Source organism: Tiliqua scincoides, chromosome 6, assembly GCF_035046505.1.
Source record: "Tiliqua scincoides isolate rTilSci1 chromosome 6, rTilSci1.hap2, whole genome shotgun sequence".
Taxonomy (NCBI): Eukaryota; Metazoa; Chordata; class Lepidosauria; order Squamata; family Scincidae; genus Tiliqua; species Tiliqua scincoides.
The window spans coordinates 23,621,263-23,648,333 of NC_089826.1; the positions used below are offsets into that span (position 1 = coordinate 23,621,263).

The 27,071-nt window shown below is 45.9% G+C and overlaps 1 protein-coding gene and 1 pseudogene across 1 annotated transcript in view; one reads left to right on the plus strand and one right to left on the minus strand.

Moving 5' to 3' along the window:
- RPL34 (ribosomal protein L34) overlaps positions 1–27,071 on the plus strand; it is a 338,386-nt gene that overhangs the window by 174,872 nt on the left and 136,443 nt on the right. The gene's annotated exons all lie outside the window — the stretch shown is intronic.
- LOC136656704 (5S ribosomal RNA) lies at positions 7,916–8,030 on the minus strand (annotated as a pseudogene).

Below are 27,071 nucleotides of genomic sequence, written 5' to 3' on the forward strand. Positions count from 1 at the left end.
GGCAGAGGGGGCTGCAAGCCTCCAGATGGCCAGTGCTACCCCCCCAAATATGTTAACAAGCACCCCATTTGCAGTGGCAGCATGATCACTGCAGTGCTGTTGCTTCATCCTCCCCGTCCCTGCAATTACTTAGGATTCATAAATAATAATAATAATAATAATAATAATAATAATAATAATAACAGTATTTATATACCGCTTTTCAACTAAATGTTCACAAAGCAGTTTACAGAGAAAAAAATCAAATAACTAAATGGCTCCCTGTCCCAAAAGGGCTCACAATCTAAAAAGATGCAAAGGAATACCAGCAGACAGCCACTAGAACAGACAGTGCTGGGGTGAGGTGGGACTCAAGTAAATCCAAGTAGGACTTTGAGAACCCCTGTCTTATAGTAGTGTGTCCTTTTTTCTACATCCTGAGGCACATGAGAAGCAGAATCGTAGAATCATGTGCACCCAGGAAATATCAGAAAGGGAAAATTATATTCCAGTTGATACATCTGCAGAAGTCAAAATACCTTTTTGGTTACAGTTTGATTCTGTCTTGCAGGTACCATTGCCAGCACAAAGGGGGCTCATGTGGTGAACTCTAATTTAGTGTCTAAGGTTTACCTGTGTAACATGTCTCAGAGAGGGAAAGATTACTGCTGAACAGATGGACAAGATCAGTGCCATTCAAGAGGAGCAGGGACTAATATAAAAATATATATAGTCAACTCTTTGCAGGGATAGTAGGTTACAAATATTTAAAGAAAATGCCATGTTGTTCTTCCAAATGATGCATCTTTATAGAGTCACATGTGTTGGCGAATGATTCACAGTCATTCGAGCATTTGCTTTCTAAAGCTCTTGACAGCTTATTCTTTCATCAATAAAAGTCGGTCCTGTAAAAATTACTATGCTATAACTTGCACACCCAACAGTCTTTAACATGTCCAAGTCCTTTCTTTTTTCCCCTTGCTGGGGAGTTTGTCTCCTTTCAGTGTTAGACCGTGTATTTCTAGTTCATTTTTGTCTGTGTGTACATGGCTCTCTCATCTTCACAAGTCTATATCAATAATTGGTTTTAATAAGACAAACACAAACAGTGCTTCAAAAAGGATTTCACTCTAGTACCTTAATTAAAGGGCACAAATCCATTAAAAACGAAATGCTTGCTGCCCCTGGGGCCAGTAGAGAAAGCTAGCCATCCTCCTATACGGTTCTCATGCATCTTTCCTTTTGGTTATCTTCATAGAAATACTGCTGGCACCATCTTATGTCTGTTCTACACATGGTGTTCACATTGTGAGGTTGGCAAGATCCAGGAGCAGCTGCAAGTTTCTCAAAAATCCCTGCTCTGTCTAGTTTTCATGTGTTTCTTGAGGCTGAATCAAATGGCCTTCAGTTAGGTCTATCCCCTGATTAAAGAACTAAATTTTACTCATTTATTTTGATAAACTAGTAATGAAATGAAATAAAGCATTAAATAAATAATATGAACACATGAGCAGCCCAATCCTATGCTCGCTGCCAGCACCACGGGACAGTGGCACCTAAACACAGCTCCCCGGGCTACTTTTTTTTTTTTAAAAGAGAGAACACTAGTCCATGTACACATTTAAGGCAATTTGTCATCTGACTGTTAGGGCGCAATCCTAACCCGCGCTGGAGCAGGCAAGCCAAAAGGACTCCAGAGGTGGCACAAGTGCGAGGAGAGCAGAGCGGCTCAAAGCCGCTCGGCTCACCCTGGGAACAGGGGTTGGGATCCAGCATAACTGCCGGGTCCCAGCCCCACCACCAGCTCCCCGCACGCCCACCCACAGGCCTGCCCTCCCCCTGCACAGTAACACCCCCTCCTGCCCACTCCCTCCACGCCTACCTTTGCTGCTTGTGCTGGCACACTCATGCTGGCACAAGCGGTGGTGCGGGAGCCGCAGCAGAGGCTTCTGCCTCCATCCGTGTGTCGGTGCATCTGGATGCGCTGGCACAGCTCCTGCTAAGGAAGTTGTTTGGGACTCCTCAGGGGCTCCTATAACGGCGTAAGTGCCGGTAAGGATTGCTCCCTTAACCATCAATTGGATTAAAAGGAGAAATATAGCAGGTTCCTGACTTATGGAAGCCACATCAATTTGACTTTGCATAAGCTTTGTATATGAACTGCTCCCACTTGCTGCTTTTTAAGCAAAGCTGTAAATGTGAAGTTGACTAGGATTCCTCCAAGTGCTGCAGCCTGAGATGCCTCAGATGCTGTTCTGCCAAATCCCAATCCACCAGGCCTCATGCCCGCTTAAGGCTGATCAGTCCCCCTTGTGCAACTCACCAGTGCAGTAAGCAAAAGTCAGAGTCCAGTTCCAGTCCACAGATGCCAAGTAAATCAGTCCCATCAATCAGAGTTGCCAAATCAGAGTCCAGTGCCAATAAGCCAAGTTACAGTCCAAGGTCAGGTTCCAGGTAGGTCAGTCAAATCCTTCAGGGTGTCCAAGTCCAGTCACAATCCACAGTCAGATTCCAAATTCAATAAGCCAAGTCAGTCTCCTCTCCAACCTGCACTCCTTCAAAACCCACCAACCCTTTCTGCCTCAGGTGCTCCTTATATCCCTGAGGGCCCTATTGCCTTCAAGTGGCTGCAGCTGTGCAGCACACTCTGCTGGATGCCCAGGCCTTACCCTTAAAGGGGCCACTGCTGACACCACATCTACCTCCTCACCAGTTCTTCCAGATTCCAATACAGATGCCTACCTATATTTATTCTTTGGGACTTGGATATATAAGGCGCAATCCTAACCAACTTTCCAGCATCTATGTAAGGGTGCAGTGCAGCTCTTAGGTAAGGGAACAAACATTCCCTTACCTTGAGGAGACCTCCAAAACTGCCACCCAACTGCAGGATCCAATACATGTCCCACTGGCACATCTGAACCAGTGCTGGAAAGTTGGTTAGGATATGGGCCAAAGTCTCCCTGATACTTTACAGAGAGGTTTGACACCACAGTTTTACTATTGACTGCCTCTTGTGTTTGGCTAAAACAAGTGAAGTGTTTGCATGATTCTTTGCAGACAGAAAATACATGTCTGTATTGTAGGTGTAATCTGTGTATGACACATACATTTTTTGTTTGCATAGCAACACAGAACTCTCCCAACTGGTGATTTCTCTGTTGTAAGATCTGAGTAGAATGTATGATTTACCATTGGAGGTATAGCTCTTGGAGAGGCAACAAATTTTTTTTCAAGGAACTCTTCATCTAAAGGAGAAGGAAAAGGGTTTCCACTTGGATGTAATTTATTTAAATAAGTGAAAAAGGAACAATAGAGAAAAATGAAAAGTGTGACTTTTTTTTTTTTTTGTATTTACAAATCTTTTAGCTATGTATGTGATTATGAGCCAATTGTCATGGTGCCAGCCAAGGGAAGAGTAGGAGAGGGGTGGCCATTTGGCTCATGAGTTGGAATGTAGTTAAGACATAAGCTTGTGGCATGTGGTCTGAGACAGTACTATTAACTGGGTTTTTATGTCTTGCTCTGACTTTTGCCAAGCTGCTCTGGCATGGCCAGTGAACAATAGCCTATTGGTTCTATCGGAGAGATATTTTATTGCTTGAGAAAATTTTTATCCCACTATTCGTCTAGATTTCAAAATGATTTTTAAAAAAAGCATTACTCAAACAAACGAAAGAGGAAGCAGAGCACCAAAAAAGTGTGTTGGTAATCTGTTATGAAAATAGAAGATTTTACTTTGCTTTGGAAAATACAGTAGAAAAAAAGATTTCAGACACTTCTCCTGGAAGAGAATTCCAGGACATTAGGGCTGCCATGGAGAAGGCCCTGTGCCTCACAGAGCAAATCTGGCTTGTCTGGAAGAAACCAAAGCAGAACCTCATCAGAAGATCTTGAGTGCTGGGTGTGGGCTCATATGGAGAGATATATTGGGGGGGGGGGGAGAAGGATCAAGCTGCTTCCAGGTATTCATTCAAGTGAGTGGGAAGGGGGAACCATGACAGTCCTATCCTAGGTTTCTGCAGTGCCTAAATCTAGGGTTAGGGTGCTGTCTTCTCAGTTTTTCTTGCCTCCTTTCTTTCTCTCTCGGTGCAGAGAGCCCCCAGACCCCAGTGAGGTTTTCCTTCTTTTCTTGTCCTATTTGCTTCTTACCATGTCCTGTTCCCCTTTTCTGCTACCTCTGCTGCAGCATCTTGGCTAATGATGCTGTGCAGCTTCTCTTCCACTCTCAGTTTTGAAAAGGCAGAGATGGGAGCTGATTCACTAAAGCAGCCACTGCACTCCTTCTGGTCACATTCTCTATCATCCAAAGAGCAGGTAATGGCTGAGAAGGGGAGAGAAGAGGAGCTGCCTGGTGGCTACTGTGGCTTTTATCACCATACAGGTAGTGATCAGTGGCATAGCTAAGGGGGTGCAGGGGGTAGCACTGGGCAACAAGCTTTAGGAGGGCAACAAGCTGAGCTTGACACTAGTAGCCAAAACTGTGAAAAAAATTGGTATGTACGAATAATACCATTATGTTATATATGATTAGAAAGGTAATTTAATGCAGAATGCAATGAAACAAACATCATTGGAATATCTGTATTCTGTCAAAGCTTATGGCCAATTAACCAGAAAATGAAAACACAACTGCCTTATGGAACAAAAACTGAATTCTCTTAACTGAAAACTGACCTATGAGACTGTTCTGAGAGCCAATGAGATGTTATTATGATACAGCAAGAAACCAATAAGGTGTTTCCAATAAGGTGTTTCCAACCAATATGAGTCAGCTCTCATTTCCATGTATCATAATACAGTTTCCCCTGCTAACTGAGTAGAGGCACTTTTTTCAAGTGGTGCTCCGTTTATATTTAGCAAGGGGAGAATAACTGTCCATCTTCATCCCAGCAGTGACTCTAACCAAAGAGGGGCACACTCTTTCTTTATTTGTGTAATTAATTAAATTTGATTTTGTCATGGGGGGGGCTACAAAATCTTCTTTGACCCCAGGTAGCAGATAGATGCCTTAGCTATGCCACTGGCTGGAGGGAGGCAGTAGAGCAAGTGGATGGCAAGCTTCTGGGGAGGAGGAGGCAAGTTTCTCCCTGATTTTCACTTTCTTAAAAGCCCAGGTGTGACATCACTTCTGGTTGTGACATCACTTCCAGGGCATCATTTTGAGCCAGGCACTGAGCTACATGATCATTAGCTATGCTACTGGTAGTAACCACCTGTGCCAATGAGCCCAGTGAATACATGGCTGTGCATTAGCTGCTAGCCTTGCCCATGCCAACTCACTTAGGAAGGAGGACTGCAAGGCTGGAGTCCTACTGTTGACATAAGAAATTGGTACCTGCCTTTCCCAGGGACACTATACCCACTTTTAGTTCTATGCCAAACAAAAATGGTATGGCAGGGGGAAAGGGTTAAAGCTTCCCTCCTGCCAGTACAGTCCCAATCCAGAGTGAAGATTTGTGCCAGCATTTTAAAAACACACAGCCCCCAAGAATACAGTAGGCATGTAATCTACTTTGGCTCTTAGATATAGGCCTGGGAATTCTGGATTCCCATTTTGGCTACAACTTCACCTAGTAACTATGGGAAAGTCATTGTTTTTCATGCTTGGTTTTCCATCTATAAAATAACCATTTTATAGGAAAAATTTTCAGACCCCCCCCCCCCCAGCAAGGGCAGACCAGCAAAAACTTTACAAAAGACAAAAACATATCCAACATAGTCAGACCCCAAGGTTCCATCTGGACTGCTGGGCCCCAGCAATTGGTACCAGCTTCCACCCACCTATCTTTGGCTCTTATGACATCAGTATATATAAAAAAGCAGTAAACAATGCTCTTCCTCATATACACTTGCCCTCACCTCCAGAGGGTGGGAGCTGTTCCCATACTTCCACACGCACACTCCTCCATACACACTATGAACTTCACACATGCACACCCTTGGATCAACATCGCAACAAGGAAAAGGGGCTCAACACCATTCCCTACCCCTTGTCACCATCAAAGCTACAGATTGCTCTGGTGAAGCAATCTTGTATGTTAAATGAGCACGAATGCTTACATATAGAACTCATTTATTGCTTATTGTGAAAGATAAATAACAACACTTTTAATATTGATAAATAACAAATGTTTTTGTTTTGAGCTGGAATCCCTAGCATGCATGCACTGCTGAAACAGAAACACCTGCGTTGGCTTGATCATGTTGTGAGAATGGGCAATGGCTGGATCCCCAAGGATCTCCTCTATGGAGAACTTGTGCAGGGAAAGCGTCCTGCAGGTCCTGCAATACAAGGATATCTGCAAGAGGGACTTGAAGACCTTAGGAGTGGACCTCAACAGGTGGGAAACCCTGGCCTCTGAGTGGCCCGCTTGGAGGCAGGCTGTGCAGCATGGCCTCTCCCAGTTTGAAGAGACACTTGGCCAACAGTCTGAGGCAAAGAGGCAAAGAAGGAAGGCCCACAGCCAGGGAGACACACCAGGGACAGGCTACATTTGCTTCCAGTGTGGAAGGGATTGTCACTCCCGAATTGGCCTCTTCAGTCACACTAGACACTGTTCCAGAACCACTTTTCAGAGCTCGATACCATAGTCTTTCGGAACTGAAGGTTGCCAATGATGAAAGATAAATAGCTGTGTTCATGGTCAGTTGGTGTCTGTGGGAGTGTCCCCTGTGCCTTTCAAGCTTCCCAAGGTACCCCATGATTTCTGAGTGTTCTGGGTTGTGGACTGATCATCCTCTGACTAGTACTAGAATACTACAAATGACTCTATTTATATCAGTTCACTTCTTGAAGTGGATCCATAACACACGTTGGCTTGCCAGTGTTATTCTGATAGGACTCCTGCAGCTTTAACAGCTGCATCTCAAGAAAAATGCAGCAGGTGGTACTTTTCCCTATTGCTGGGATCACTGAGTTATTGCCTGTCATACAGCTGTTAAAGGCACTGGAGCCCTGCCAGAAAGAAAGTTGACACCTCAGTATCACATGGAAATTGGTTATCAATTTCTTGGAGCTGAAACAGCCAGCAAGGTCCAAGAGGAATCTAGCATGCTACTCACAGAGTCATCCTGGAGAGATGTTATGGATTACCAGAGATAGTATAGTGTTGGGATAGTATAGTATAGGGATGCAATCAGCAGTTTAGAGGTGGGTGAATGAGCTGAACTGCCAACCTGAGAAAGCAGGCATAAGGAGAACTTTCTTGGGAATAAGGAGAGCTCCCTGAGACATAAAGAGAGCCCCCTTGGGTCTAAGTAGCTGTGGTGGTTTTCCATGGATAATGATGGGGCAGTTCTATCTCATCTGCCGCCCCCACACCATACATCCCTGCAACGTGCTACATCTGACAGCAGTAGGATGATGTTGTCTGCTCTGCCTGGCCACTTACATTCCAGTGTTTCCCTTCACCACTTTCCCAGCTGGCCCTCTTTCTCTCTCCCCTGGATGGTTCCTTACATTTGGTGGTGGCTGCCACCACCATTTCTGAGACCTTGTCCTTTTTGAAAAGGTGGGGGGGATGACTCATGGAAGAGCAGTGGGCTAGAGTGGAGATGTTCTTCTAACCCACCCCTGTGGTCTCTACTGCTCCCTCATTTCCTTCTTCCCTCCTGACCTCTCATTTTCAAAAAGGTCAAGAGCAAAATGAGGAGCCATGGTTGCATTAGTAGCCATCAGCAAAGGAAGGAGCCGGGGTTGAGGGGGCAGTGAAGAGAAAGAACCATGGTGGGGTGGGGGCAAGAGAGACAGAAGAATGCAGGTGGACAGAGGGGAAAGAAAGGAAGAAGATGAAGTAGGAGGGGAAGTGACCCCATAAACATGGAAGTGGAGGGGCAAGGAAACAAGTGGGAGTCGAAGCAAACAATACAACTGGGAGGGGGAAGAAAGATGGTGTATGGTTGGCAACCTTCAGTCTCGAAAGACTATGGTATAAGCCTACAGTACCCGGTATTCCCAGGCAGTCTCCCATCCAAGTACTAACCAGGCCTGACCCTGCTTAGCTTCTGAGATCAGACGAGATCAGGCATGTGCAGGGTCAATTGCTGGTGTGGTTATGGAATGTGTTTTGGCTTAGGGGGTAAGATTATGAGGGTTCCTGCACTTAAAATTTACTGCATGAGATGTAATCCTTGCATGAAGCTGCAGATAGGGAGCCTAAACATCCTCGGTCTGTTAGGACGAATCTTGTGGGACCAGAAGCCTCCAGGCAGTACAAATAAGAGTGGTCTCTTGCTCAACCCAAAGGATGATCTGACCTGGGAGGCAAATGTCCTTAAGAGGTATTGTAGGATCCAGGCCTGGGGAAATGCCATAGGATCTGGAGATTTCTGGGGACTAGAGGGCCTATGCAACAGGGCCTATGCCCAGCTGAGTGTCTGTCTCCTCTTGGGAAACAATAGGTCAGAGAATTAAATACAACCCTCATCTCATGATACTCTCTTTGGCTTGAATATTAAATTTTTTTAATAGAGTACTGTCACATGAGTTCATGAACATTTGTGCAAATTTCCTATGAAGTTCTCTTGCACTGTAGCGGGCTAGAGATTTAAAAAATAAAATCCAGCTAGTGCTGCTTGCAATTTTCAACTCCATGTGACAGGCAGACACCTAGCACTGCTAATCCTCTTTTGGTTTCTTCCATACAGCTCTCTGACAAGAGTGTGTGTGCAGGACAGGAAGTGCCTGTCAGGATTCAGCTTCAGCTTAAATCCGCCTCGAATAAATGAAGGAACCCAAGAACCATCACCTTCTTCATCCTGAAGGCCATATGAGCAGGGCAACCATCACGGCTTATCAGGCGCAGTAAAATACCTTCTCCCTGTGATTTGATGACAGTCTCAGGCATCTGGAAGGAAGCGTATGGAATGAAAATGCAGGATTTATTTAAGTGAGATAACTATTTCAGCAGAGGAAGAGTTTTGGCTATGTGTATGAGGACAGTACCAGCAAAAGCTGTGACAGGCTTCCTCCAGAGCTTCCACCTTGTCACAATGTTGCTTTGCTGATTTGCAAAACAAAGGAGTATTGGGAGTTCGCAACCACACATTTCAGTCCAGTCTGGAGGCTTGTGCATGGAAAAAACCATACTAGGCCCTCCTTTGGCACTGCCAATTATCCTTTGGCAAACTTCCCCTGCCTCCATGAATCCCAACAGTACTTGCTGGCTGGAAAAGCTGGGAGTTACCTCCCAGGAGTTGGCCCTTCTGAGGGCTGTTCTGGCCCTGCAAGTGCTAGCAGGATTTGGATGCTGCATGAAGGGCTTCCTGGGGGTGGTGGTGGGGGGTGGGGACGGACTCCCACCTCTCTCACTCTGTGAATCTTGTGGGGAGGGAAGCCTCAGTGTGATCCGTTTGGGCCAACTAAGAGGGAGAGAGAAGAGTGAACTTTTGCTGGCGTTGAGCTGAAGTTGTGGCATGGCATAGTTGGAAAGAAGTTCTGCCAGCATCTGAGGGTTTCTGTCATATTTATGTTCATAGAAAATGGAAAGGGAAAACTTAGATCCTCTCCCATCAAGAGGTACCCAAGGCAGCTTATAGTATTTTTTTCCTACTACAGACTAATAGAATACATAAGTAAAGTGGGGAGGGATATGTCTCTCTGGAGACTTCTCCTTATGAGGCGGTTGGTGTTTGTGCCCCACAGTGTGGCTTAAAATGGCACTAACAGCTACAGCTAGCAGTGGTGACCTTTGTGTTGCTGAACTTTTCTTCTTTTCTTCCTCCTCCTCTTCACAAGGCTTACTTCCTGTGTCATCTCAAGTTCTTTTTTTTAAAACTAAAGGATTGCACCCTTATATGCCAATTCACAATGCCACTTTGCATGCAGATAATATTTCGCATGTATCACTTGTTAGTGCAATTTATTGCTCAGTTGCATGACAAGTTTTGTTATATATACATTTTAATTTAAACAGCATATTAATTAAGAACTATACCTAATGACTTCACTTTTCTTTTATGTGCTCCTCTTGCATGACAAGAAGTGCATTCGTGAGCAGATTTCTAAATGGCAAAAACAGGAAAACAAAGTTCCCACACTACTTCAAATAGGCAAATTTGTTGAACTGATCCAAACTTGCCTGACTTCCAATATTAATATCAAAATAATGGGACTAGCTTGCCACTACATCTCCTGAACTCTCCCCACTAGTAATGGGGTGTTAGTATTTGGTGTTAAGACCCAGGCAAAAAAATTATCTGTGAAACAAAGCTGTATACAATTAACACTATCATTGTCTTGAATTTCATATAGGAGGTTTAATGAAAAGAGTGTTTTGGTGATTTCTGCCTTTTCCCCTTCGGGTTACCCACAAAACCCCAATACATGCTCATTCAGTAAATTAAGCAAATTATCTCCTCTCCATGGCTGATTGGCTGAGACAGAGGAGATTGCAATTATGAAGTCTGGGTGGTTCCATAAAAGTGGTTCAATCACACCATGGGCCAAAGACATGTGGAGCCAAAGGTTACTCACACAGCCAAAACTGCCTCCAGATCAGTCTAGTGCAAGTTTGCTCTGTAAGCAATTTTGTGACAAGTGTATTCACTAATCTTTCATAAAACATATGTCTAGGTGACTAGATGCTAGACAAAATGTCAGACTGTTGCCCACCTTCCCATTTCCACTTGGTGTTCATGAATATGCACAGCATAAAATGGTTCTCAAATACTCTTGCATTGGGCTGGTAGAAGTGCCAGCTTTATTATTTGAATATTCTTGAATATTGCTCCTGGTCAGCCTTCCATGCATTTTGGCACAATAAACAAACACTGTAGACAAAAAGCACGTAAAGCATTCTGCACAGCCCTACTTTTCCATGACACCTGCAGGAGCAGGAAATTTACTGCCCTCAGAAGGGAAACCTTCTACCCCTTTGGGCAGGCAACTGTTGCTGAGATACACAGAGACACAGGAAGTCTGTTAAAGGCTGATTGGCAGTACCAGAGGAGGCACTAGCATGGCTTTTTTGCCGCAAAGAAGCCTATGGATTGCAGTGAACGCGAGGTTGCAAATCCCTGGTGGATGGAAACTCACATATTTATTTTCTTACAGAATAACTACATGTCTGTTCTGGGCTCTAGTCTTTCCCACTGTACAATTACTCTTAACTGATACTACAGTTTCTTCTCCCTTTCTTCCATCTACACTCTTGAGCATCCCAGAGGCTTTGTTTTTTAAGGGGAAGCATACTTTAGGAGACTGGCGGCTCAGTGCGCAGGGCTGCCACAGCACCAAAATGGCTGCCGTGGTACCCTGTGTGCACCAGGCAGCCGCCAGCAGCTCCTTAGGGGAAGGGGACTTTTGTCTGGGGATACTCATTCTGCAGTGGCTCTTTAGCCGGTGCAGAATTAAGGAGTCCTGTGTCGGGCCATGTGGTACAACACTGGACTCCGGATGAGGTGTAGCTGAGTTCCATCAGTCCCACCACCTCCTGCCCCACTCCCTCGCCCACCACGCCCTCCTCTGCCTGCCCCGGAATGCCTCCTCCCCGCCTCCCTCACCCCATCTTACCTCTCTACTGCCAGGCGCTTCTCAAGGAGTGCCTGGCAGCCGATCACTGGCCTTCCACCCGGTGCTGTCTCAGCGTGGATTCGTGATGGGCCAGCTCCAGTGCTCGGCTGGCGCTAACCCTGCAAATGTGCTTTACGGCACATTTGTGACAGTGTGTGCTGGCAGTAAGCTGGCACACAAAGCACAGGATCGGGCCCTGGGGATGCTCTCTGGGTGTCCATCATAACTGATGAAAATTAGACCTCAAAGGTAGTGTCTCTTTCACCTCTTTGGGTTGTGGGGTATGTGTGTGTGTGAGAGAGAGATCTCTCACTCACACACATGTACCTCACTACCATCAATGGAGGAAAGAGGTACAAAGAATATTTTTGGATTGCTTGTTGTTTATTTTTCCCCCCTCCAATAATTGGGGGGGGGGCAAGGTGGAGTATAAGTGTTTTAAATAAACAAATGACTCACAGCCCAATCCTATTCACACTTTCCTGGGAGTAAGCCCCATTGACTCTAATGGGACTTACCTCTGAGTAGACATGCATAGGATTGGGTAAATAACATGAATGTGGCTACACATGAGACACAGAACATAGTACAGCAGGGACAATGGTCAAGGTTACCTGTTTGTTTGTGCTGAGCCAGGTTTGCTGAGGCAGGTAGCAAGGGAAGAGCTGTGAGGCCAGGAAAAGATTCTGCAAGTTCCTAGGTCAGAAGGATACCCTTGGGAAGCAACCTAGCAGCAGTGGCATAGCTAAGGCATCTGGCACCCAGGGGTTTTTAACACCCCATACCCCGCATAACAACCCCCAATTTTAACACTCCTAAGCAACATCTTAGAGGCCTCTGAAAAGTACTTCCAGTTTGCCTTTAGGGGGCCTTCTGAGGCTTGGGGGGGGCACTGGGTGCCACACCTTAATGGGGTGTCTTGGAGGCCTCCAAAAGGCCTTTCTGAGGCCTTCAAGACACCCTATCAAGGTGTGGTACCCAGGGCAATTTCCCCCCCTGCCCCCTCTTAGCTATGCCACTGCATAGCCGTAAAGCATTCATTAGGTAAACCCAGATGGCATTAGGGATTAGAAGGGGAAGCAGAGCAAGAGCACTGAGGAGGCCTTTCCAGGAGAAGGTTCACTTGGGGGAGATTGATGGGTGCTCAGCAGGTGCTCTGCTGTAGTTTGTCTTGTCTTGAGGGGGAGACGGGGAAATGAAGGAGAAAGAAGAGCATTATGTGGGGTGGTACAGGATTCCAAGGTTGCAAAATAAGATAAGCAGAGCACCAGAGGGTGACTCTCAGACAGATCACATTAGGTGGGAGGAGACACTCTGTGGTCTTTGGGCAGATTTTCTGTGGTGTTTTTGCCATAGTCTAGAACAGGGGTGCCCAAACCCCGGCCCTGGGGCCACTTTCGGCCCTCGAGGCCTCTCAATGTAGCCCTCAGGGAGCCCCCAGTCTCCAATGAGCCTCTGGCCCTCCAGAGATTTGTTGGAGCCCGCACTGGCCCAATGCAACTGCTCTCAGTGTGAGGGCGACTGTTTGACCTCTCGCATGAGCTGTGGGATGAGGGCTCCCTCCACTGCTTGTTGTTTCACATCTGTGATGTAGCAGTGGCAGCAAAGGAAAGGCCAGCCTTACTTTGTGCAAGGCCTTTTATAGGCCTTGAGCTATTGTAAGACCTTCATTAATTCATGTAAGTTCATCTTTAATATATTCATTTATGTAAACTTATGTAAATTTTTTTCAAATTTTAAATGTAAATTAATTCTTTTTTTCCCCTGGCCCCCTACACAGTGTCAGAGACAATGTGGCCTTCCTGCCAAAAACTTTGGACACCCCTGGTCTAGAACAGAATCGTGAGATGAGCACATCTTGGACCATCCTTTTGTCCTAAAGACAATTCTTTGTGGGTTTCTAATGCCCGTCCCCAGTGGAGATGGCTGTTTCTTATTGTGCCACATCCTGGGAAGGTTGTAAGTGCTTTTTAATTGAGAGAACTGTGACTTGATTAGCACAGAGTTGTCAGTGTGGTTGGAGAGGGGAAGCCAGAGGCACTCTCTTTTATGAATTGAAATGGTCCTGTTTATCATAAGGCCAGGAAGCTCCCAAGATTGTTGCAGCGTTTTGCTGATATGAATAAGATGACAGGGTGAGTTGTGGCTGCTTGTGGAATCTTCCAAGTGGCTTCTCATAAACTGGTGAGGGAGGAACAGTGCTCCAGTGAGCCAGCTTTTACCAGAGGCTTGTTGGTCTGATATGCTCCCTTAGCATTATCTTGACCAATGACAATATGAGCCTGGTCTGGGTCATTCACTCTGTTTATGTGAACCCAGCACCAAGCACACATGTAAACATGTGTGTTGAGCACCATCACCCACATCACCATCACTGCAGCGGGTTCGGAGAGTCCCAAATAGGGTAAGGGTTAATGTACCTAGCCTTCTATTCTGCCTTCTCTGCTCTCAAGATAGCTTTCTTGGGAGGACAATTAAACTCACAGTTCCCTTCCCTCAGCCTCTCCACTCACCAGTCTTATTGCTGGCCTTTATAGGTGTTTTATGGCCCTTGGGGTGTAAGGGAGTCCCTTCCCACTCCACCCTCTCTGGATCTATCATTCACCCCTCCTGCAGTTGTCAGTTGCTACAACTCTCTCTGGTGGGATTGGGCTGATCAATACCCTCCTCCTGCCAGGGCAGAGCCAGTAGTCTCCCAGTCATCTCTTGAGGTGGCTTGTCTCTTTGAGTGAAGGTCTCTAGATGCGCTTGGGAGGCCTTATATTTGGTGTGCCTGAAGCAGGGGCTGGTTGCATCTGGGAGAACCAGAGTGGCCCCACTGGATGGTCATTAAGTCTGTGACCAGATTATCTTGATTGGTAGGCACATACCTGTGCAGGAAGGCAGTTCCTTGCATGTCAAAATGGAGTGAATCTTTTCTGCTTCCTTAGTTGCTTCAGGGAAACAATTCCAGTTTTCAGAAAAGTTTATTTGACTATGTTTATACTAAGACTTTGGATGATCTTCTACAGCTATTAATGATTTTTGTCCCTTTGCGTATCCTCTGTGGTACATATTATTGCTGTTTTTTTTAAAAGAGAGGATCTGAAGTATAGAATGGGTGAACTGGCTTTCTTAGAGCTAGCTATGTAGATAATATAAAGAAAATATAGCACATTGATGTGATTGTAATTGGTACCATTTTAGGGACAGAAAAGATTCTAGTATGGTTTTCTATTATACGAGTAGCTTGAAATGACTAGCAAGGAGTAACGTGAAGGTGTTTTCCATCTCCATCTTTTTCATTGGTCCTCAATTACATCTCAATGGAAAGCAGCCAAAGAATACACCCCAGTTTTCTGGCAACTAAATGTCAAAGACTACAGGCCTCAAGCATGTTATATGCTTTGCAGGAAATTCCCAGACTTTAATACTAAGACAGTCAGGCACCATCCAAAAAATCTGAAGAGATAAAAAAAAACTAATCTGTTTTGCATAGGTGGAAAAATAAAAATTAAGTGGCTGTAGTTACTTTACGGCAGTCATAAAATCCCTTCTGGAAGTGAGCAGGGTCAGGCACAGCTAGAGCACCAGTGGAAAGGCCAGAGTCTTCCTCCTTGCACCAGAGGATTGTTGTGGACCTGCCAGCACAGGTAAAGCAGAGGAGGAGGAGGAATGGAATGGGGGGGGGGAGAGTGGAACAGGGCAGAGGAGGGCAGAATCGGACAGTGACAGGAGTGGGGGATCAGCGCTGGGAAGGGGTGGGTACGGTGGCCTAGCCGCCTTGGATCCAGGATCCGCCAGCCTGGATCCGCCAGCCTAGGTCCATGTGGGCCTGTGCCAGTAATTTAGCTAGCACAGGTCAGAGTAGAACCCTCCATGCTGTGGAGTGTTAGTCCCCAGTTAAGGGAATTAATGTTCCCTTACCCAGTGCAGACCTCTGTGACTGCCCCCACCTGCAGGGACGCAACACAACCTATTTGGGTGTCACTGCATCAGTGGGGGGAGAAAGGATTGGATTGGGTTGTAAAAGCAAAAGCCTGTGCATGACTACTCAGAAGTAAGGCCCTTTGAATTTAATGGAGTTTACTCCCAGGTAAGTATGTGCAGGATTGCAGCCTGAGAGCCCAATCCTGAGGTCTGCGGCATGGCTCCGCACCACGGACTCCAGCTGCCCATCTCACCATCTTTGCTACCAGGAACTGGTGAAAGATAACACTTAAAAAGTAGGTACTTAAAAATTAGTAACTATCCAAACCAATTTATTTCGCCAAATACAGGTGTGCCCCTGTATCCATGGAGGTTCAATTCCATAACCCCCATGGATACCTGAATCCATGGATACCAGGGGCACCTCCTGCTCTCCTCGGTCCAGAAGGGTTCCCCTGTGTTCCTCTCATCTCCGGAGGCATTTCTGAATCCCTCAGAGAGGGGTATGCATTGCCTGCGGCCTCTGCGGGCCATTTAGACTGAAAAAGCCACTTACGGTTTTTCGTAAAACCCAAAGTGATGTTTTTATGCCTTTAAAAGGCATTATGAGGGCCAGGGAAGCCCCAGAAGGTTCCCAAACTATTCAATTCAACTATTCAACAGTTCCCAAACTATTCAACTGAGTGTGCCATGAAAAATTCAAAGGGGTGCTGTGGGATGTCCCCAGTGACCTCTTCTTGGCTTGCCTGGGCATAACCATCTTTCCAGCTGTACTGGGAGCCACCATCTCGGGTTGCAGGCCCCTTCCTTTTCTCCTGACAACCTTAGAGAGGCCTGAATGAAAAGCCAGCTTGAATCTCAGGCAACCAGGAGATTTCTTGGGTGACCAGAAGAAAACCAGGATTAATTTGTCAGTGACTTAGCCTAGGTCACACATAAATCTTTAATTGAGTAATTTAATGCAATGAAGTCTTTACATGCATTTTTGCCTTTCCTTTTTTCTTCTCCAAAGGCCCCATTTGCCACTCTGGAGGAGCCCTCGTGCGTGCGTGTGTCCTCCTTGAGCAAATAGGGGCCCAGTGTACAAGTATAGTTTGAACTGGCCCCTCTGTGTGTGCATGTTTGTGACCGCACATGTGCATGCAGAAAGCCATGAGAGGAAGTAAAGGTGGCCACTGAAGCACAAACACCAAGACTCACCAGAAGTGTGAGGAGGAGGAGAGAGGGCCCCTCACAGTGGCCACAGAAACACCAGCTGCCCTGTGAGGAGGCTGAAGGGAAGCAGGAAGCAAGCAAGATATATTCCTGCCCCAACATTTTCGGTTGTAATGATTTTCCATGGTTTGGCTTTATATATGCTATCCCAGGATCCTTGTGCGTTTTAGGGCAGGATTAATTAATTAATTAGTTATTAATTATGTCAAAGTGGTACAGAGGAGAAGGGCGCGTTACGCAAGTTGCCGAGGCAAAGCTCAGGACAGCTGACATTCACGCAGATTTGAAATAACCAGCCAAATCTTGGGCTACAAGCCTCTAGTTGCACTCTCTATCCTCAGGCAAATCTTCTAGATACAGGAGGAACCAATGATCTTAAAGTATGAAATATGAAAACCGTCATGAACCCTCCAGCATTTCTGCTTGATAGTCAGAGCAGCAGTTCCAGCTCATAGTTTAAAGTGCTTCTTTACAGAATTAAAGAAGAAAAAAAAGTCCTGGAAGGAATCTTCCTGGCACCACTGGTTCCGTGTGCTTTTCTTTTAACACACTCAAATGACTCATAATTAGGAAGCGCAAACACATTTTGTTTGCTCTGTAGTGGTAATGCTGAAACTCATTAAGCGTCACTGCATCCAAGCGCACTGTTTTATGTAAACAAGACCTCTAAGAAAGGTGTGGGTGTGCAGTGAAGGTGAAAAGGAAAGAAGCTGACTAATGTTGGGACAAATTAATAATGCCCATGTCAAGTTCTAAAAGAAAAATCATTTGCTGTGCCATAATTGCATGTTTCAAAGTAGAGCAGTGGCCAAATTGCTAGCAGGCAGTTTGTCTCAGGTTAAGATGATTGCAGAGAAGGTTAACTACTGATGTTAAAATATCCAAACTTGTCAGCTGTAGGTCTGAAATTTTTAAAATGTTTACCCCTGCTAACTGGTTAAGAGGCACTTTTTCAAGTGGGTGCTCCTCTTTTATTTAGCAGGGGGCGAGTAACTGATCCTCCTCACCCCAGCAGCAGTTTTTTCTAGTGGCTGTCTGCTAGTGTTACATCTTTTTAGATTGTGAGCCCTTTTGGAACAGGGAGCCATTAGTTATTTGATTTTTTTTTCTGTAAAAAAAAGTGTTGTTGAAAAGTGGTATATAAATACTGTTATTAATAATAATAATAATAATAATAACAACAACAACAACAACAACTTTTATTTATTTATTTATTTATTTATTTATTTATTTATTTATTTATCAACTAGGAATGAAATAAGGATTTCATTCAAATGCGCATTTGACCAGTGAATGAAAATTTAGGGTACTACTTTTTACATATATCCAATGAGATCTATGATAAAATCTAAAAAAAATATGTACTTTAGACAGGCACATGATTTCCTGGGAAGCAGGTTCATATCACAGTCTGAAGCCCACACATTTTGGCACACACAAGTTTGTTAATTGTGTACTGTCCCCTTAATTAGGTAACACAGACTCCACCTCTCTCACTTCCCTTGGTTTAGACATAACCTGGGGCAGACCTAAATTAAGAGTCCTGCCAGGGAGTTGTCTAGAATGGATCCTTGTTAATAGTGAAAATGTTGACAGTATGGAGCCTGAATTTTATAGTTAAGCTTCCACAGACATCACAATCACCAGCTTTGCTCCATTATATTATTTGCTGTTTTAACCTACTCTTCTAGGCAAGCTAAATAGCATTTAATTACACAGGCCTGTGAAACTGAGATCAGAAAAACATTTTTCAAAATGTATGGCGGTTTTATATGAATTTTGGGCACTGAGTCCAAAAATGGCACCGGTTTTGCCCTAACATGGTGTTTCGTAGATATGGCATAGCCTTGTTAGTGAATGGTTCAAGCAGCTTCCTCATGAGGAAGCTGTTTGAACTATTCTCTAACGAGATTGTGGTATCACCTGAACTAGACGTGATAGGGCAAAACTGATACCATTTGTAGAATCAGCACCCCATATTTACCCAGAAATAGGACTAACTTTTAAGACAGCAAAATGTATGTTGGCCTGTGTTGTGCTTTAAATAGCATTGAAGCCTAAGAGCCCAATCCTGTGGTCTGCGCCGCACTTCTGCGGCGCGGACCATAGTCGCAAACGTGCCATAAGTCACATTTGCAGGGCTTACCGCCAGTAAGCCACCGGGCTGCGGAACGGGGAATGGGGCATTCCCGGGGGCGTGGGGGCTGCGTTCCAGGGAGGGGGAGGTGTGGTCGGGGGTGTTCCTGGGGCGGGGGAAGAGGTGGGTCCACGGAGCCAAGCTCCGCAGGATCCAGAGCACTCAGGCAGGGCTGCTTGCCCTACACGAGCACCTTTAGCAGTGACCAAACAGTTGCCGCAAAAGTGAGTAGTCCCGTTGCAGAACTGCTTCCGTTACTTGGGGGAAGGGGACAAATGTTACCTCCCGTAGTAGCGCGGGAGGCTCTGGATCAGGCGGGAGCCCTTTGTGGAGCCACCGGGTCCCGCAGCTCCAGGCAGCTCAGGATTGGGCTGCCCAGCAACTGTTTTTCGGGCAGAAGCTTCTCAATTTTTTAGAACTATCTGACTTTAAAATTTCAGCAGATTCAGCTTTCCATTTCACTACACAAGTATACTTAGAAAAGCTCTACCTGACTTACTCTCCAATATAAGAGGCTATGTCAGAAGGCCAGATGCAAGGGAGGGCACCAGGATGAGGTCTCTTCTTATCTGGTGTGCTCCCTGGGGCATTTGGTGGGCTGCTGTGAGATACAGGAAGCTGGACTAGATGGGCCTATGGCCTGATCCAGTGGGGCTGTTCTTATGTTCCTATGTTCTTATGGCAGGAAAGAAAGTGACTTTTACTTTTACAGGTGGGGCCTTGATATCTACAGGGGATCCGTTCTTGGATCTGTTCTAGGACCGCACTTCAGTCCCTTCTGGAGGGCTTTCTGAAGCCTGCAGAGGCAGTGCACATCTACCCGCCACCTCTGCAGGATTCAGTATGGCTGTTTTGGTAGAAAAAATGCTCCTTTCGGTTTCTCAAGGGAATTCGGAAGTGATGTTTTTATGCCATATAAGGAATTCTGAGGCCTGGGGAAGCCTCCAGAGGATCTGCAGATATGGAAACCCCCCCCCCATATACTGATTTTGATATGTGAACAGAACAGAAGGTGCCCTCCCCCAACAATAAGACATCTTGCTTGCCTTTGTGTGCACTCCTTGGAATGCCTACTTAGACATAAGTCCCATTTAGTTCAGTATGACTTACCGCAGGTAAGTGTTTAGAGGATTGTAGCCTTTGCACTATAATTGATTTTTGTTATTACAAATAGTTCACTCATCAGGACATCCATATGGAAAAGTATAGATAGAAACTTCATAAGTGCAAGGGCATAGTCTGAAGACATATCATATGCATTGTCTTTGCTGCTAAGTGGCTCTTGGTTTGGTCAGTACTTGGATGGAAGACAGCCTGGCAACCCTATGGTTCCTTGAATTGCATCATGGAAGAAAGTGAGACACAAATAAAAATGGCAGAAAGCATAGTTACTAATCACACTGTTCATTGAATGTTTTACTATGTAGCCAATGTATTTGCATTCAACGACATTAAAAACTGAAAATCACTATATGCTCTGAAGTATATATTGCTGCGAAGCATGTAGGTTTAGAAAATAACATACCTTTCCAAGCTGAAATCCAGTGACTCTTTCGGAGCAAACAAGCAGGCAACACTTCTTGTATTTTAAGTGTTTTCCATGTACACATAACTCCCAACAAACAAAATGAAGAAGAGTCACTGGCACTGGGATTATTTTATTTTTTGCCTGGTAGGGTTTTCTTTGCCTTTTACAAAGCACAGACCTTAATGAGTTCCAGGGGGACAGTGGCCTGTCAATCACAATACACTTTTCAAGTATAGTCATCTCTGCCCTATCACAGAACCACAAGGCATGAAATAATTAGAAAGCCCAGAGTAACTGCTCTGTTTTACAAGAGCAAAATCCTTGTGTAGATCATTTACATAAACTTGTCACTTCCCATTATAGTTCAAATGCAGGCTGGGTAATAATCATGGGACTGGAAGAAGAAAGGTACACTCTTCTTCCATGTTTGAAGCACAAGGCATGCTTGTGTCCAGCTTTCCATTCCTCCCCTCCCCCCATTCACTGAATTAATATAAAGTATCTTTGATTTTCCATTAAATGGGAACTATTCATGCTGCTATGGCAGCAGACCATGTGCAGCCTCTTCTTAAGAGAGGAATAAAGGCTCGTGCGTCAAGCCATTGTTAGGAGAGAATTCACTTTGAGGAGCATTTCAAAGCTGATCCGATTGGGGAAAGAATAATGTTAAATATTGGGCATGAAATATTTATAAGACGGGCACATAGGAGCAGCTGACAAAGTAGCCTGGAAAATAAACACTCTCCTGCTTGACTATTTTTATCTTTATGATTTGATGTGCGTGTGCATGCAACAATGGAAGAGCATGTGTGTATGCATAGGGGACACACATACACACACACACAATGTATGTATGCATATAAATACACCCCCATACATAAGTAGCCATTCACATTCAAATGGTCGAATAGCTTAATGGGATTTAGAGCAATCTGCATCTGAATTTGGTTCCCAAATATAGTTGCAATGACAGGTTGCTGGAGATGGTTTTAATAGATGTGAGCTGAAAAGCCCAACAGCATCCACATCAAAGCAAACCTGTTTGATAATGATGCAACAACCAATTTTTGGTCATTGTTTTGGAAGCACCTTTGCAATAAAAAAGCAAGAGTGCCTTTTTAAAGGAGCCGACTGACCTGACCTTACATGACCTGTTACATGTATATGCTACAAAGAAGGTTTAAATATCGCTAATGTCGACATTTACATGTGAATTCTGACCACTACAGATAACATTTGTGAATGCCTGAAAAGAGATATCAATTTTCCCACTTTCTGGATGTATCCCAGAGAATGATGACAATTGCATTCAGGTAATTGTCACCATTCGACAATATGTCCATGAGTTTCAGACACCCCCAAAATCTGTGTAGTTTGAACAACATATCACTATTTTGAAGATACATGTGTGTAGCTTCTAAAAATACGGAAGCAGGCTTCTTGCTACAGAACTATTGTCCTCCATTGGTGCCATGGCAGGATCAGTCCTATGAATGGGAAGTTCCTCCTCTCAGGCAGGATGGTCAGTTACCTACCTCCTCCCACTTCACTCTGGGAGGGGAGCAGTTTCTGTGGAGCCCTTGTCACCATTGCAGCCTAGCCTTATCGCCCTTCCCCCAATGTGGACTCAGGAGCAGGCTAGTGTGTGCCGGCTCCTGAAGTCTTAATTCTCCACCACCTGGGGGCTACTGTGACCTGCCTGCGACCCAGGACCCTCTGGTCCTCGCTTCAAGCCTGCCCCCCCCCTCAACTGGGATGATATCAAGGCCAGCATTGAGAGACTGGCTGCTGCCACACTCTCCAGGGTGGTCGAGACCTTCAGCCTCCCTACACCCACTCAGTTTGCTCCCACTCCTGGCGCTCCCTCCTTCACTCCTGTTGCTCATGATGAGGGTCAACCAGGTGTAAGGAGCCAGGTCTGAAGTGAAAACAGCCATTCTTCCAAACCCCCCCCCCCCCAGGCACAGCCTCTGTTTGAGGCTGTTGGCTCTGATCAGGAGGTGAGGAGGCATATGGGGAATCTTCTCCAAAAGAGGGTGAGTAAGATCAACATTGAGAGGGAATTGGAGCACCCAGCCATGAACAAACAGAGCCATGAGCCTGCTTTTAGTTTCTACATTCTAACCCAGGAGGATATGCAATGCTTTAGTTGCCCCAGTTGATGCTCCTATGGCTGTCCTGGGTTCTCTCTCAGTTTGCCTTCTGATCCTGAGAGACTTCCTAAGGGTCCTGTAACGGAAGGGTATTTGGGCTGGCAGTGCCTGATCTGCACCTCTCTGAGGTGGCAGCAGGTTTGGGGGGCAGTGGCAGACTCCCCCAAGTGCACTTCAACCTGGCACTATTGCAGCATTGAGGACAAATAGGCAGGACTCTCCATCAGTGTGTCCAGAACCTGCCCAACACTCACAAACATCAGCTCTATTTTTCATCTCAGTGGGCAACATTTTTCCTCTCTTTTCACCCAGCTTCTGTTTTCCCCCTCATAAACAGTACAGTGGGCAGACTGATTATTCTTCAGCTGTTCAGTGTGGTATTATATATATATTTTTTTAATGGAGGAGGGGAGGCCATCATGTCTTCTGATGTGCTCAGCTAGCTCAGAGTCAAGCCTGACCAAACCAAGTATCTCCACAGAGCCTCGGGTGCTGACAAGTACAAGGGGTCAAGCACTGGTACTGCTGTAACCCCTACTCCTCCTGTCCTGGTTATTATGGCTCAGACCCAAGTTCTCCAGTGGCTCAAGAGGCTCGTTGATAGCAAGCTAGCCTCACAAGGTCTCTCCCTAGACCAGGGGTCGGCAACCTGCGGTTCTAGAGCCGCATGTGGCTCTTTCAGCTGTCTGCTGCGGCTCCTCCAGGTGAAAGTGGCAAAGAGTGTGACAGGAGGCACCTGTGTTGGGAGGGCAGGCTGCTTCCCTCCTCTCCCTTCACCCCCACCTGCCCCGCATTGGTTTCCCTTTTCAATTTTGCCTGCTTTGCAGGCTTAAGGTCCCTGTTTTTCCCTTCCCCAACTCTCCAGCAGGCTCAGCCAATCAGCATCCAGCAGGCTCCTGGCTTTTTCTGTTGGAATGGCTCAGGGCCCTTCACTGGCTGACCACCAGCCAATCCTGAGCTGCCTTCCTCCTCAGCCATTGCAAGCCCTTGCAGCAGGACTTTCCCTGAGCAGGTCCCCACTCAGTGCAAGGAGAGGCTTTTCCTCCACAGCAGAGGAGACATCCTGTGTTTCTACTCAGTAGTAAGCCCCATTACAGTGGATGAAGCTTACTCCCAGGAAAGGGTGCCTGGGATTGCAGCCGTGGAGCCTGCTCCTATGCATGTCAACTCAGTTGTAAGCCCCATTACAGTGGATGAAGCTTACTCCCAGGAAAGGGTGCCTGGGATGGCAGCCTTGGCACCTGCTCCTATGCGTGTCTACTTAGTTGTAAGCCCCATTAAGCACAAGGACGGGTGAGTGGGAGCAGGTCTGTTCCAGAGTAAGCCCTGATGTAGTCCCTGGGCTACTCCCAGGAAGGTGTGGAGGGCTGTATCCTCAGCCTCCTCCTGTGCAGGTCTACTCACAAGTAAGCCCCGCTGTAGTCAGTGGGGCTTCCTCCCAGGAAGGTGTGGAGGGCTGCAGCCTCAGCCCCCTCCTATGCAGGTCTGCTCACAAGTAGTCAGTGAGGCTTCCTCCCAGGAAAGTGTGGAGAGGACTGCAGCCTGAGAGCTCCAACCAACTTGTCTGCTCAGAAGTCCCATTGTAGTCAATGGGGCTTACTCCCAGGATAGTGTGGAGAAGGTTGCAGCCGGAGTGAAGGCAGGCAGGCAGGCAGGGCAGAAGCTGGCCTGTGGCTGCTCCCCCTTCTTCTCTTCCCCACCTCTGGAGTCTGTGTCCTTTTTTCCTTCCAGCAGGGTGCCTCTGGAAGGTGGGGGGAGTTCTTTAGTATCCATGTAAGATAAGCAGATGTCATAACCGCCATATGTATTGGAATCCTGGAAGATCTGGTGAGGAGGTAGATGTGGTGTCAGCAGTGGCCCCTTTAAGGGTAAGGCCTGGGCATCCAGCAGAGTGTGCTGCACAGCTGCAGCCACTGGAAGGCAATAGGGCCCTCAGGGATATAAGGAGCACCTGAGGAAGGGGGTGTGGGTTGTAGAAGGAGTGCAGGTAGGAGAGGAGACCTGACTGACTGACGGGGCTTATTGACTCTGACTTGGATACTCTGACTGATTTGACTGACTTACTTTGGAATCTGATCTTGGACTATGAATTGGCTTATTGAGTTTGGACTCTGCCCTGGATGCTCTGACTGACTTTGTGACTAATGAACTGCTGGAGACACTGGAGTTTGGTGTGTGGCTGCTGTGCCCAAGACCTGCTGAGGACCCAGGGTCTGCTGTAGTGGTGGGAGGCTGCTGGCAAGAGGGAGGACCTCTGCAGGTTGAACAGGCGAGCTACCCTGGAGGTGGGGTCCAGCAGGACTGCAGGGCAGAACCAGGCTCATTTGTTGGGGGAAAGAAGTGGGCATAATTTTCCAGGCAGAGAATGGCCTTGGAATCAGGCAAGACACCATAGAGGACCAGGCGTCTGAAAACACAGGACAAGAATGTATGACAAAACTAACTAAAAGCTACAAGAGGGGGCTACATTATAAAAATGGGACCTATAAGAGCATAAAGGTGAAAAAAACTATATATGCAGTATTATCTTCATTTTAGACATCAAAAGGGTTTTGTGGCTCCTGAGGTTTTTTTTTCCTCTGGAAAATGGGTCCAAATGGCTCTTTGAGTGTTTAAGGTTGCCGACCCCTGCCCTAGATAATTGAAAAGAGACCAAAGGTGGAAAAGGGAAAGCATGCTTCAAGCATTTGGGATATCATGTCCATGATCCTCTGCCATCTCTCTGGTAACAGAAAAGCGTGGAAAATTTGGGTATTGAAAAGTACTCCCAGGTGTTCCAGTATCTGAGTGGGAACCAGTGAACAGTTTTACTGGATTATCACAGAACAGTGAGTTTGCAGGCAGAGCACTGTATGGTGAGTGCTGAGTTCTGCTTGCTCCCTGGATAAAACCTTTGTTAAAACCCATCCAGGTAAGGGGAAAGAAACAGTCCCCTCTGCCTGTGATGTACCATTAGTATGTACTACTAATACTTTTGTGAGCACAACTGAGCAGGGAAGTTCACAGGTAGGCTCAAACCCTCCCCCCCTCATTTTACCCATATGCAAATTTTTTTTGACAGATTGATTACTCATTTAAAATTCTTATAATCAATCAACCAGCAATGCAATCCTACCCAAATCCTACCCCAACCCTGATGCAACTATGCCACTGGAGCATGTGCTGCATCCTGCGGGGGGGGGGGGGGGGGGAGTCCTGTAGTCTCTTCTAGGTAAGGGATCATTTTTCCCCTCTTGCCCAGGAGTAAGTTCTTGCTGCCCCACTGGATCTACCTGGACCTGCGCCAGCTATACACTTGGCTATATACTCAAACCTGCACCAACTAGGAAGATGGATAGGATGTTGCCACCAATATCGCCCTCTTCCTGGCCTTGATCAGTCCTCCTTCCCAGCATGATTGCCCCAAGAGAGAAAGCATTCTAGCTGAATTAAAATTAGCTCCCCTCCCCTTGCACACAACCAAAGTCTAAATCCTATCTTAGGCTAGATTGTTCCATTTCATTGCATGGCTTGGGCAGACTGGAAAAATGGTTGTCATTCAGTTTTTCTCCCAAGCTAATCAGGAGATGCTGGGGTGGCACTGGTAAGATTTCAGTGCATCCCTCTTTAATCTAATGGCAGCAATGACCTCCAAAAGCTGCTGCTTCTCTATGCCTCTGTTCTTGCAGTGTATGGGGTCTGCTTATTTCTCTGGTTCCAAAATGAAAACAAACAAACAAAATGAAAGTGATTCTAATATAGGGCAGCAGGGATTTGAATCTAAAATGTAGCATATCACACAGACCGACTTGATTTGGTCCACCAGAGCTGAACCTTTTGATTATTTTATACCAGACTATATTGCATAATTTGGGGGCTTGCTCCAAACTTGATATTGCATTGCAGGTGTTCCAGTTCTGTTGCTAAATTTGTCTAAATAGTGCATAAACATTGATTACAATGAACAGCTATGTTAGAAGGTGAAGCAACCTGACAGATGTTGGCCAGTTTTACAATGCTTTCTTTTGCAACAAAATAGGAGTGTACAGCATTATTACACCAGCATTTAATCCCTGAATTATTATAAATTCTCTAGTCCCAATTTATGGATTCTAATATGTCCACCCAGGGGTCCAGGGCACATAGGGCTCCTAGGGACAGTGTTCCTATTCAATTTTATTTCTATATTGACAATGCTTCCAGTGATCCCAAAAACTGTCTCTGTTGTCAGTGTAAATTGGTGAGAGACTCCCTGTACGCCTGAACCAGGAGTTAGAAGGACTGAAAAATCACACACAATCCCTGAACGTGGATCTACCTGTCTTTTTCTCTCACCATTTCCCAACATTGGTGGTCAGTTTTTCTGGCAGGAATGAGAGAGGTGACCTTTTCTGCTATGGTATAGAACTCTCTGCTGCAAGAAATTAGGTTGGCCTCCTAAGAACAAAAGAAACAGGCCAAAAACCCACCTAGTCCTGCTTCCTGTATCACAGTGGCCCACCAGATACCTCAAGGAGCATACAAGACAACAAGAGATCTGCATCCTGGTGCCACTCCCTTGCACCTTATGAGGTAGCCTACTTCTAAAACCAGCCGCTTGCACATACCCATCATGGCTTGTAACCTGTATGGAAATTTCCTCAGAAGTTTGTTCAA